This window comes from Canis lupus, chromosome 11 (assembly GCF_011100685.1).
Source record: "Canis lupus familiaris isolate Mischka breed German Shepherd chromosome 11, alternate assembly UU_Cfam_GSD_1.0, whole genome shotgun sequence".
Lineage (NCBI taxonomy): Eukaryota > Metazoa > Chordata > Mammalia > Carnivora > Canidae > Canis > Canis lupus.
The window spans coordinates 34347397-34355660 of NC_049232.1; the positions used below are offsets into that span (position 1 = coordinate 34347397).

Sequence of the window (8264 nt, forward strand, 5' to 3'; positions counted from 1 at the left end):
ACTCATCTGTGGATGAAACTTTAGTCAAATTACAGCTTTATCAGTCATTATCTGTCTTGGCTTTGGTGAGTTACTTAATATCTTAGAAACCTTAGTTATGTGAACTTAGTGTAGCAATATTTACTATGGTGATTCAGAGTGAAGATTTGATCTCATGAAAAGTAAATGAAGATCTGTTTCTTTCTTTTTTTTTTTTTTTATGTCCAGAGCCTATTAATTAAGACTTTAAAAAACAGAAAAGGGATTATAAATATTTTTTGAATGGGCTCAGATGATGAAATGGCAGAAATCTGATAATAAGCACATGGAAATATATACAAAGCTTAGGAAACACTTTTAAAACTTCATGGCAGCTCCCAGTCAATTTTCTCACTATTGCAACTATGCCTGCTTATTTCTGAAAGACAGAGGACGCAGTGAGCCTCTCAACCTTTGTCTTTGCTAATCTGTACATTGTAAGTACTTAGCACAGAACCGACTCAGTGTCTGCATGGGGCAGCACGAGCCAGCATGGGGCTGTGGCTGACTTCAATTTGGAATCCTAAGTGAGCCCCCTCAGCAGGACACCTGAACTCACATTACCTGCCCTTGTCAATCATTTTGCCTTTCCCTCCAATTCTATTTCAGATGAGACCCCCAAGGAATGACGGGAAATCACACCATCCTCAGAGGGTGGGAAAGTTCAGCCTAATCTGAAACCCAAATTGGCCTAAACAGCTTCTTGTTCTAAAAATGATTTTTAGGGCTTTGATAATTTGTCTTTAAAGACACATTTTACAACAGGATGGCTGCATAGAGATACAATTAGCTTGCCGGAGAAGGGTCTTATTTGTAACATAATAGATGTGATTTATCCTGCAACCAGGAATGTCCAGAAAAGAAAAAAAAAAAAAAAAAGCATAAAGCAACAGAGAAAATGGAGCACTGACAATGTGCAAAATCAGCATTTCTGAGCTGATAGTTGAGCTCAGGCACTCACGGTCATCTGTCCAGTCTGTTTGCTCATGACCTTTAAGACTCCTGTGAGGATAATGATTCTCCACAACACACATATCAGTAACCATCAAAGTAATAAACCAGTAAGAAGACATGGCCAGGGAGGCAAGTGACAATGGGCATAGAATCACCCACTTTGTTTGGTGACCCTCCTTCCACAGGGTCACTGAGAGCCACAGTTTACTTCCTCTCTATCATTTTCCCCATAACTCATTTCTTTTCTTCTTTTCTCTTGTTCATTTTCCCACATATCACTTTGTCTTACTTAAAAACAAAAGCCACCGTTTAATAAAGGCTCTCAATTTGCTAGGCACTTTGCATGTGCTTTTTTTTAAAAAAATAGATTTTATTTATCTATTTAACAGAGAGAGAGAACGAGCAAGGGGATAGAGGCAGAGGGAGAAGCAGACTCCCTGCTGAGCAGGGAGTCCAATGTGGGGCTTGATGCCAGGATCCTGAGATCATGACCAAAGGCAGATGCTTAACCGACTGAGTCCAGGCACCCCCTTTGCATGCGCTTTAGATGTATCATCATATTTCTCTCACTCATCAACCCCCTAAAGTAGGCGTCATCATCCCCATTTTGCAGATGTAGTAACTGAGACATAGAACATAAATGATTTGGCCAGTTAGAAAGCAAGTTGGTGGTATAAAGATTTCATACTCTACATTTTAACTTCTCTTCAGAATTTTTAAATGTGCGGTTGATACAGGGAAGTCTGCCAGATTCAAGTTTTCCTGAAACAAGATGTTATCTCCTCATTTTGCATAAAATGAATCACATTTAAAGGCACTGAATCCAGAATCAACAGAATAGTAAGTCTTTAGATCTACGACATGCAGGGAGACTCACCAAGCCCAGAAATTCCTCCTTAAGCCCAGCACCCATCAGGCTTATTGGTGAAGCATAAACAGATATGCTCAGTCCTCCAACTGCCCAACATGTGCCAAAAGTTCAGTGTTGGGAAATAATGTTGAGAAAGAATTTCCTAACAGACACATGATCCATCGTATTATCACTCGGCTAATCTAGAGCACAGCAAAGTTGAATATGTTGGGCCCCCCCTAGACTTATTTTTCCTAAATTTAATTCTATGACCTCAATCTGATCACCAAATGTGGCAGCAGGGTACAATTTCCAGGGGGGGCACCTTGACATACAGCATGGAGTTGTTCAACAGATGACCTTGTCCATAGACCGGATTTCTGAATATCACCCTAGAATTTACCAGAAAGATGTTATGAGCCTGCTGTCTGCTCCATTCTGTACCTATTCTTAAATAATTCAAAAAACAAAACTCTTTCAGGCTTCAATGCCTGGAACAAAATGTTTTTCCTGATTAATGGCACGCTTCCAATTCACAATGAAATGTGTCTTTGATGTTTTTATAAAGTCTTCCAGAATCTCAGAGAAAGATCTATGCCCACCTTTGTAATTTCAGGACTTAGTGGCATACGTTTTTATACTATGATTCCCTTTTAGTATTCTTTTATCCTAATAACTTCATCTTTATCTTTTAAAAAAGTTACAGGATTGCAGATATTTTTAGCCTGCTCAAACCATTTAGGAAGAAGACAAAAAATAATTCATAAATATATCTATATAAAGTGTTGAATAATTTTTTAATTTAAAATCAGTGCATGCTAAGAGAGTAGATCTTTAAGTTTTCATCACAAGGAAAAATAGTGTAACTATGTATGGTAATAGGGTTAACTAGATTTATTGTGGTGGTCATTTCACAATATACACAAATATCAAATCATTACATGGTGCACCTGAAACTGATGTCACATGTTAATTATATCTCAATAAAAATAGTTTATTTATTTTTTAAAAAATATTTTATTTATTTACGTGATACAGAGGGCACATGAATATGAGCAGGGGGGCGGGGCAGAGGGAGAAGTAGACTCCCTGCTGAGCAGAAGCTCCAACCTAGGACCCCGGGATCAGGACCTGAGCTGAAAGCAGACACTTAACTGACTGAACTGCCCAGGCACCCCAAAAATAGAATAAAAAAATCAATTGAAGTATAATTGTTTTTATCCTACCACAAAAGCAACACATGATCATTATGGAGTTATTATGCAATGTATATTATCTAAAGAACATCAAAAGAGAAAATGGACCATCAAAGATTATCAAAAACAATAGAAAATACCCCAGGCCCAAACCCAGATATGTACTATTTTATAGCCTGTTTTTGCTTGTGCCAATGTATAAAGCACATTTTTCATGTTCTATAGGTGTATATATAGTACATCTATTGATTATTTCTTGATGTGTATATCGCATGTATATATCAAAATTAATGGCTCACTAATGTGGGGCTTTTAAAACATTTCACAATTTTCACATAGTGTTATACTGAACGTCCTTGTAGACAAGTCATTAAAAACATCCTCGATTGTTTTTTTACAATAAACTAGATTAATTTTTGAAGTGTTTAGAATTACAGTTCTGATGCTCATAAAAATGGTCAACTCAGCCAAGGTAGTATATCTCTCTCTCCCACATCCTCTCTCTACTTATACTCCTTTTATTTATTTATTTATTTATTTATTTTTTCTACTTATACTCCTTTTAAAGAAACTTTTTAAATTAATTTATTTATTTCAGAGAGTGAGAGAGAAGAGAGCATGAGCTGGGAGAGGGGCAGAGGCAGAGGGAGAAGCAAATTCTCCGATGAGGAGGGAGTCCAATGCAGGACTCGATCCCAGGACTTTGGTATCATGACCTGAGCTGAAGGCAGACACTGAGCCATCTGGGTGCTGTCTATTTATACTCTTGACCAGTGTTTCTCAAACTTCCTTTTACTTGAAGACAAAAAGTATTGGTGATCACGTCACTTCTAAGTTTTTGTTTTTTTATCATACAATTGTTTACAGGTTTACAACTATAAAATCAAGAATGAATCCATATCTATAGCTACCAATGAGTTATAGCCTAGTCTCTGAAAGGTTGTGTCCATCTCTTCATAGTTTCTAGAGAAAATAAGCACTCTGTTGAAGTTTCTGAGTTTTATAAATGTAGGAGCCTACCCAGGAGTATGACGCATTCTCACACAGAGTGTATTAGTTCTTGTAGCTTTCTTTTAGAAAATAATTATTATGAATAAAAAAATAAATATTTTAATAGGCTTTAAACTTAAGCTTCTGGGGCTGGGGTTTCCAGATTCTCCAGCGAGCTTAGGATTGTGCTTCCAAAATGCCTGCCCAAGGCTGCTATTCCTTCCTCAACTACAGAACTAAAATTGACAAAAGAAGTTGAAAGTACACCTCTCATTTTGAAGAGGCTGTTGGTATACTTAAACCACAACAAAAAGTAGTTTGGTGTTCTTCTGTGGACAAGGGAAAGTAAGCCCTTGGGGGAATGCTCCAATAGTGACCACTGTCATGGTAACGGTTTCGTTGGTGCTGATTTGTGGAGTAGTTACTTGGATTAAATCTCTTTCTCATGGGCACGGACGGAGCTTTGAGCTTCGAGTTTACATCAATTGTACTAGAATTCAGGCACAAATCACTCAAAGTTTTTTATAAGGGAAAAATACTGGCCTGGTTCCTCTTTTACCTCTCAGCACTCTTCCTCACCTATCCCCCACTCAAGTCTGGGCTGAGGGGGTGGGGGAGGGGGTGGAGAGTGGGGGAGGGTACACACTCCCCACCTCCCCACCATGAAAGGGGAGCTTCCTCCACTGGGTCTGTCTTGTATATTGTCTCCATATGCCGCTGGGAAACCTCTTCTTGAAGTCAAGTGATAAAGTTGCACTTCTGTTTCCAATGGCACAGGTCCAGGCCGGAGTGAGACTGGCAGCTTTGTGAGAACCCTTCTCAACTGGGTCGCTGAGTACGGTAGTGAAGCTGGAAAGCATTTTCTCACTGTTGTGCCCCAAGACTGCGGTTAGTCTCAGATTCCTGTGAATGTGACTAAAAAATGTTTGCGTTTTAGCCACAATCACTAACAAATTATGCTCAGCTATTCAACGCACAGACCAAAAGAGAGCCTGACCCCATTATCAAAACTCAAACCCAGATGGCGAGGAGTCCCAGCCTAATGAGGGCCTCTCCGTCATTTCAAACAAATTTCTTGTCAATCATGCCACATCGCATATGGGGTCTCCTTTCAAAGGCATCAGAGTTGGAGGATTCAGAGGCCTTCCAGAGCAAAGCAATGCCTTCCTCCTAAAATTAGTTACTCATTTTAGAGAGTCTTAAGAACATTTCCTCCTTCTCTTCCCCCCTTCCCTCGCCAAGAAAAAAAGATTCTAGGCCGTCTAAGCTGGATGACTGTATCAGACTCAAATCTGGAAATGGAGCAGCCAGAAAGTCTGAACTACATTCTTGGCTCACTACTCAGGGGGAAAAAATGAACTCAGAGGAGGAGACTATCAAAAAACCTTATCAAAAGTCTTATGCTTCTGAGGTCAAAATAAGCTGACTAGAAACTGTAATTGCAGGACCCTCCTCTCGGGCTTGTTAGGATGAAAAGTCAGAAAGGGAACCACACCATTGTCCGGCACTTGACCAAGGTGTGGAGAGCAGCCCTTGAGTCTCCATCCCTGGCGGTGAGATGCAGAGCTCTGCCCTCTGCCCAAAAGGGCTTGGTGGCACAGCCCTGTCTTGACCCTGGGTTTGCTCCTACCAGATGCGCTCACTTCTTTGGCCTCAGTGAGTCCAAGCGTGCGCTCCCGCTCTTGGCCTCTTCATCCTCCGTCCATGCGCCATGCACGCTTCTTGTGTCACCCACGGTGCTGCCCCTGGCATCCCTCGCAGGGGGTGGATCCCCTCCCCCCGGAAAGGCAGCCACAGCTGTGTGTCCTATGAAAGGACCGAGCTGCTTGCTGTGCACGAAGCAGAAGAAAACCAGTGTAAATCGCAGTCCTAATTGCCCATATGGGAGATGTGCAAAGAAGGGAGTGAGCAAGACGCAGGAGCGGTGCAAGTGGTGAGCAGAAGGCTGAGCGCGGAGAGAGAAGCAGCCACCATACCGGGGAAGTTTGGAAAACTGTTGTTGCTGTTCCTGCTGCCTGGGATTCGGAGAGGGTTTCAGAGTGAAACAAAAGTCCTGCTGGTGTGAGGACTGAACTCCATTTTCTGTGTGAGTCTGAGTAAAGAGAAAGATAAACAGAACCTTTCACCGATAGGCATATTTTAGAGTTCAAGTGTGACATGACAGGTCCAAAATAGATTCCACATGATTGGAGCAGATCCAGAATCTCAGTCCCTGAATAGCAATCAGTGTTGGAAGCTTAGAGCCGGCATCCACTATCATCACATAAAACATGGAAGAAACAGCAAATCCTACACAGCTGTTAGCGAATCAGGACAATCCATATGTGCAGCTTTATGCTAGGGACACATTTTCTTAAATTACTCGGCTTAGTTGCAATTGAGGCTCTCTTTGACTTTTTACATGTCTTTAATGAATACCTTTAAAGAATCTTACAACAACTTTCTTTCATGAATTTTCCTTTCAAAGAAGGAGAGTTATGTTCGTTGCAATACTCAATCCAGGCAGAACTAATAACCCAAGGGCTTCATGCTGGGTTTATTTTCATGGAAAGCTCCTCATAATTTGAAACCACAGAGAGTCACAAGCATCTGAGAAGATACAAGCTAAAATGTCTAAGATTCTATGACTTCATCATGAGGGATGTTGGTAAGTGGTGGGAGCCTCTCATTTAGGCCCAAGGTGGGCTGTTTGGTTCCACTGTGGCATAAATGAGACTCTGACAATATGGGGACAGAGAGGAGTGGGGGCAGGGGGTAAGGAACAGAAAGGGGGCTGGCTACAGGAGAGTTGGAGTCCATGGGACCCAGCCATTTCCCCCGCCGTTTATAGACAACTATTTTTCTTTGAAACAGTCACCAGAAGGCTTCCTGATCAGGTCCTCCCCATTTGGTTCATGTTTAGCACATTTAAGAAATCTTTAAAACTTTTATAATTTGAGGTCAGGTGTAGGTCATTCTCCAGCCCAAAACCTAATCTGAACGTGCCTTTGGGAGAGACCATCAATCCATGAGGGTTCTCTTCTGCCATTTTTTGGGGAGCCACACTATTGTGAAAGTTAGCAAACAGATAATAAATGGATAATCAAGCACTTATGGAGGAACAGCTGGTACAGTGTGTGTCACAACTGCATTCAAATTGGCCAGGAAATCAGCATCCTGCCTCAAACCAAACCAAAAAGATAGAAAAGAAAAAAGTGGATTTTCTGCTGTGTTGATATTCCCTTCCTTGTTCGGATATTCTCATACGTATTTGAAATTCTGTGACTCTTACTTTGACACAGAGCGAATTGTTTATGTTTCCACTTATTTCTCCTTGGTCATATGAACAGGAGTTATCCTTCAGTAACAGAGGAATAGATCAAACCACAGATCAGCAGTACAGAATCCCTACAGGTTATTATTCTAATGGAGTGAAAAATGTATGGAGAAAACTGACAAATTATTTGCTCTCCTCATGTCATGGTATGATGAACATAAATCTTAACCACACAAAGAAATAGTACTTCCAGAAAAATTTCTGGTCACTTTGGAGGTTTGTTTTTTTTCTCTATACTTTGCAGTATATGCAAGCACTACAGTATATTTGTGTAAATGCAGGCCTGTGATGGCCTGCCATAGTTTAATTACTAAGGTTACAAACAAATAAAGCTTTAGTGTGTTGCAAATCATTGATCCATGGTTCTCACAAATACCATGAAATTACATAATCATAAAGCTTAGAGCTTAAAGCAAACTTTATGGATCATCTTGTCTTGCCCATGCCTTCAGAGAAATCAGGTATTATTATGTATATTCCATAGATAAAGAACTTTAAAACGGCAAACTGTCTTTTTCAATTCCTCCCAGCTAGTAAAAAGTGTCCTCAGGATTGGAACTCTTGTCTTCTACTCCTGGAACAATTCTTTGTGTAGAATGAAAATCCCACCAGCATTAAATCCATAGAGATAAAAAGTAGACTAGTGGTTTCCAGGGACTGAGTGGAGGAGGAATAGGGAGTTACTGCCGATTGAGATACGGTTTGCTTTTGGGGTAAAAAGTTCTGGAACTAGAGTGGTGACAGTTGTACAATATTGTGAATATACTAAATGCCACTGAATTGTGCACCTTAGAATGATTTAAATAGTTAATTTATATGAATTTTACCCTAAAAAATCAAAACTAACATATTGTCTTTGACTGCAAGAAATCAGGAATATGATATTGGTATTAACTATTCACCTGTTTCTTCTACATCTTGTGAAGCTCTTTGAGGTCAA

At 40.3% G+C, this 8264-nt stretch overlaps 1 long non-coding RNA gene across 1 annotated transcript; it reads right to left on the minus strand.

The window, feature by feature from the left end:
- Positions 1-2819: 2819 nt before the first annotated feature.
- LOC111098044 lies at positions 2820-6150 on the minus strand. Its single transcript, XR_005366394.1, has 2 exons — positions 5985-6150; positions 2820-4923 (listed from the first exon to the last, which is right to left on the minus strand). It is a non-coding gene; the product is annotated as an uncharacterized LOC111098044 (long non-coding RNA).
- Positions 6151-8264: the final 2114 nt, after the last annotated feature.